This window comes from Triticum aestivum, chromosome 2B, assembly GCF_018294505.1.
Source record: "Triticum aestivum cultivar Chinese Spring chromosome 2B, IWGSC CS RefSeq v2.1, whole genome shotgun sequence".
NCBI classification, from domain to species: Eukaryota; Viridiplantae; Streptophyta; class Magnoliopsida; order Poales; family Poaceae; genus Triticum; species Triticum aestivum.
Window position 1 is genome coordinate 718,317,026 of NC_057798.1, and position 5,638 is coordinate 718,322,663.

The window sequence follows — 5,638 nt, forward strand, 5'->3', positions numbered from 1 at the left end:
GGAACCCCGCGTAGCTAGGGCCATACGGAGCACCATAGCCGGCACCAGGAGGTGCACCATAGCCGATGCCATGACCAGCGTAGGGGGCGCTGTAGGGTGCACCGTAGAGAGCACCATAGGGAGCGCCGTAAAAAGCACCGTAGGCGGCGGGGTCGTACGCATACGGCGGCGGCGGCGTGTAGGGTGCCAACGCGCCGTAGTTGGGGCGTAGAGCCGGTGAGCCGGGAGGAGCCGAGGACGTCGCCCCGGAAAACAAGGCTCCTGTCGATCTTCCTCCTTGGAGAAGGTTGGACAGGAACGGCGAGGCGAAGACGGACGCGCCCGTCCCGATCGGATCAGTGAGCGACGCAGGGGCCGAATAGGGTTCGGCGAGCAAGGTGGTGGCGGCGGACATATTCGCCGCGCCGGAGAGGGCAGCGAGGGTGGCCGCGCCGTAGAGGGCAGCGGTGGCGGCGGCCTCGGAGGAAGCAGCGGAAGACGACATGGCTAGGTCAGGATCGCTAGATCGCATCTGATACCATGATAGACAAAGGGTTTTGGGGTTATGGGCTTCGACACTTGAGAGGGTCGGCCATGATAACATATATATGACGAGGGGGTACCTCATCGGGTACATATACATTGTATAGAGATTACAATACGTACAAGTCTACAAGTCTAACAGGGCTAGGGTAACAACTTGGTACCACATTCAAGCCAGGGCACAAAAAACCACCATGAATGTGCCTAATGCGTAATGCACAACACTAATGCTGGAATTTAGTCGCGAAAACAGCGAAACCGACAGGTGGGGCCCGCCTGCCAGGTTGATGTGGCGTGCTTATGTGGACAATTTGCTGACGTGGACAAGGGTCCCACCTGTCAATGACTCAGAGTGTTTATCTATTTTCCTTTTTTTTCTTTTTCTCCTAGGCATTTTCTCCCTGGGCATTTCAACAAACAGGTAGTGGGCACTTACCTACGCACTACACGTTGCCGGCGCCGCTCGCCGTCCTTGTCGGTCGATGGTCATCAGACTTGGCTGCCACTGTCAGGCCGCTGGAGCTCCCCTTACCGCCCCTATCTTTTCCTTCCTCCCTAGCCCCCCCCTCTCTCAAGCAGGAGCCAGCTCCCACGCCCGCCGCCATGGATGAACTCGAGCTCGCCGCGCTGCCCGGTCGTCGCCGCACTGCCCCAGCCCTCTGCAGCGCCTGGATCCGACGAGTTTTGGTCGCGAACTCGCGCGCGCCGTGGTGGACCGCCATAGCCGCGCCCGCGGGGAGGCCCTAGCCGCGCACACTGTAACGGAGCGCCATGGCCGCGCCTGTGCTCGCGGCGCCCGCCGGGAAACCCTGGCCGCGCGTGCCGTCAGGGGGCACCATGGCCACCCCCGTGCTCGCCGCGAGAGCCATGGCCGCGCCCGCCCGGAGTCCCTGGTCGCGCGCACCGTCGTGGATGCCATGGCCATGCCCATGCTCGCCGCGCCCGCCAGGAGGCCCTGGTCGCGCACGTGCTCAAGCAAGCAGCAAGTGGCTGCGGAAGCAAGAACAAACGAGGAGACGTCCCCTGTAGTCGTGCTCCTCTTCGACTCGGCGGCGGCGCCAGGTAGCGGTGTGGGCGGCGGGGTGGATCCTCGCCGGATCCGAGCGGCCACTGGTGCCTGATGATGCATCCGCCTTCATGGAGGTAGACTGAGGCCCAGCGGGGCGGCACAGCGCGGATGGCAGGTGGCCGCGGCGGTGGGGTGGCTCGCCGGGGCTGGGCTCCGGCGGCGGCGCGGGATATGGCAGTGGTGGGGTCTTTTGCTTTTTTGACAGGAAGAGAGGGGAGGAGATGCATCCGGCAGGTGGGGCCTTGGGCCACCTCAGCCAATTATCGACATAGGTACGCCACGTCAGCCCGACAGGTGGAGTCAACTTGTCGGTTTCGCTGTTTTCGTTGGCAAATCAAACAATCAGTGCTCCGTGTTACGCATTAGGCATATTTTTGATGGTTTTTTTGCCTTAACTTGAATGTGGTACCAAGTAGTTACCCTAACCCAAGTGTAGTGGTTTTGGGTAAATAACTCCCGCCGGAAATGTGGCGATCAACTTCGGTTCCGGTAGATAACACAATAGATCACCAAAATCCACCTTCTCCCCGAGCCCCGGCAGGTCAATCTGGGAAATCTGAAGCTCACTGTCCAATATGTCAGAGTGCAACGTGTATATCTTGCCCTGGAACGACATTGGCCTCCATCTTTTTGATACGCTCCATGTCGAGAGCCTCCATTGCTGGTCCATGGAGGTGGCACAGGCTACCCGCCCTAAATAGAATAGAGCAATCATGGCGGTGACGACCCCATCTGCGCTCACAGTGAAGGAGGTCGCGCATATGGTCCTGAAAAAGGACCAATCCAATATCTGCTGCTGTCCGGGTGTCAGCATCGTCCTGAGGGACGCGAGCGGCGGGAGGTCCGCGATGTCGCCGGTGAAGGGGTGGAGGAGGCGGACGGCGGTGTCGTGGTCCCGCTGCAGTACCAGGATCCCGTCGACAGAGTCGAGGACGCAGTGGCCGCTGAAGATCGGGAGATTGGAGCGGACGATGGCGCCCGTGGAGAGGTTGATGAAGCGGATGTACCCGTACAGCCTGGTGTGGCCGGGGTGGAGGCCGTGGCCCTCGGGCAGCAGCATCCACCGGCGCGGGTGGAAGCGCGGGTCGTGGAGGCCGCGGCCGCCCGGGGAGACGGTGGAGGAGCGCCCACTGGCGGCAGGCGGCGCGGAGGCGGACGTAGTCGAGCAGGTCGCCGGCCAGCACCCGCCATCCGATCAGGTCGAGCAGGTCCTCGGCAAGCGACGCCCACGAGGAAAACTCCTCGGGGGGTTCGGATTCCGGATTGGCGGCGGGGTGGCCGAGCGTCGGCGGCGCTTGCTGCCGCTGCCGCTGCGGGCGACCGCGGCCGAGGGGCGGCGCTTTCGATTCGTCAGGGGTGTCATGATGATTGGCTGACGCTCACGCGAATTGCGTTCGGGAAACGAGAGTTTTTCCTTTAGGCTATGTTCGTTTAAACCTCTCTGGAGAGGATTGGAGAGGTTTGGACGGGATTGAGGTGAATTTTGATTTATAGGGGATTTAATCCTTCCCAATCCACTCCAATCCTCTTCAAAACTCTTGCAACCGAACAGGCCCTTAGGGGGAGAAACGAGAGTCGCTGCGAGCGACCATCCGTGCGGCGTGTCCATCGCACGGCCCTGGCTCCACGCACGCCCCGCTCCACGCACACAACGATTGATCCTGATTTTAAGTGAAAAAACAAAAACAAAATACACATCGTAATACTGATTCGCACCCGCCAAAAGAACCACAGAATACACAAAAGGGCGCCAAAATGCAAGATCTACATCTCATATGAGGCGGAAGTGACCTTACAGCCTTAAAGCACACAATTATCAATAGCGGTTTAACCAGGAATCAGGAAACTCTTCTCTTCAATTGAGCAGCAAAGGAATCCGCGTCCTTGATGGCTTCTCCGAGTCTTGCATCCCTGACGACTTCTCCGAGGAGTGTTCCAGGGAACAGAACACTGACGAACAATCTCATGCACCAAAAGTAAGAAATCTCATTCGGTTCTGACGATGAATCTGCGGCAAATTCTCTAATTTCTTTGTTTTGAACCATTGCGGGAGACTTCACATCTAGCAATGCACACAAATATGTTTGCCTAAAAGATCCACTTTCCATCAACTGTGACACGATCCAGAGTGTTGGCCGGGAAAAAGCAGTGTGCTGCACCCTTGTAGAACTTCTACAGGAATCTGTGACCGCATTCTGCAAAAGCCAAACAACAATGGAAAGTTAGTTTTTTTTTTAATTTAGAAAAACAAAGCAGTGTCATGTACAGCAGCCAATTTCAGACGTTCTTGTACCATTTCTGATTTCAGGTTTTGGAAAACATGCACTACAGTTTTTTCTATTCCTTTTACAATACATATATATAGTTCATGGACAAACATAATAGATAGTTGAATATACTTGCACAAACCGTGTACTGATATGAAATATAAACAGAACAAGGATTCTAGAGTACATCATGATTTCTGCTCTAAAACTTAAGACTCCTGATGTCTCAATGCACTCCATGTTTCGTGAGATAAATACGATTGCAAGAGATATAAATATGATTTATGATGCAGTTCATAAAAACTCATGATAGGCAAATATGATTGCTATATGTGTGTATTAACTAAATTGAATCCTAACTGATATAGGATCAAGAAACTGCAGTAGATCACACCGATGAAAGGGTACCAAAGCTTGGCATGAAATTTTTATCTGAAGAGGAAGCTTATTTATTTTATAACAAATATGCATCAGAAGAAGCAGTGGTCATAAAGTGATGAACTCTTCTACATTTCAGCAACGGACATTTACATGCTCTCGTCAAGGTATGGGTTATTTTCATTTTTTTAAATTATAATCATTTATTTATTCTCTAAGACAATTAAAACAACTTATAGGCCATCGTCGGGAAGATAAAAGAGAGGAGACATTCACTTACAGTAGGCCTGAAACACGATGTGGTTGTGATGCCCGTATGAAGATTAGCCTTAGAGATGGATTTTATTATGTGTATGAATTCGAGGCGTCACATAACCACACTCTTGCTAATGGACTCATGGCCCAATACTTGAGATCCCAGAGAAAAGTGATAGAAGCACAGATAGCAAACGCAGAGGTTGCAAAGTCAGTTGGCATTTCAAATAAAGCAACAATCGATTTGATGGCTAAAGAAGCAGGTGGAAGTGAAAACCTTGGCTTTACACCTCAAGATATGAAAAATTGTTTGTACTCAAAGAGAACAATAAAAGCAAAGGTAGGTGACACAGGGGGGGGTATTAGAATACATGGAGAAAAAGGTCTCAGAAGATGTCAACTTCTTCTATTCAATTCAAGTGGATGAGGATGAGTTGATAACTAATATTTTTTGGGCCGACTCCAAAATGGTTTCAGACTATGCAATGTTCGGCGATGTTATATACTTTGACACCACATACAGAAAACTAGATGATGGACGTCCATTTGGTTTGATTGTCGGGGTGAATAATCATAAAAAAACTATTGTCTTTGGTGCTGCACTTCTATATGATCAAACCGCTGCTAGTTTTGCTTGGCTTTTCAGAACTTTCCTAAAAGTTATGTCAGGAAAACATCCACGTACAATTCTCACTGATGAAGATGCGGCAATGGCGAAGGCAATTCGTGAAGTCTTTCCTCACTCTCACCATAGACTTTGTGTGTGGCATATGAATCAAAATGCGTGCAAGCACCTCGCCGGAGTTGTTGACGATTATAAGAAGTTCAATGTTGATTTTCAGCACTGTATATATGATATAGAAGAGGAGGATGAATTTGTAGGTGCATGGGATAAAATGATTGACAAGTATGGGCTGCATGACAATGAATGGCTGCAAAGGCTATTTGAGAAAAAGGAACACTGGGCACTAGTGTACGGTAAAAATACGTTCTCTGCCCACATGAGCACTACCTAAAGAAGTGAAAGCATGAACAATGAACTGAAGAGATACATTAGTATTAAATATGACATGCTTACTTTCTTTGAGCATTTTGAACGGCTAGTTTCGGATAAAAGATGTGAAGAGGTGAAGTATGACTTTAAAGC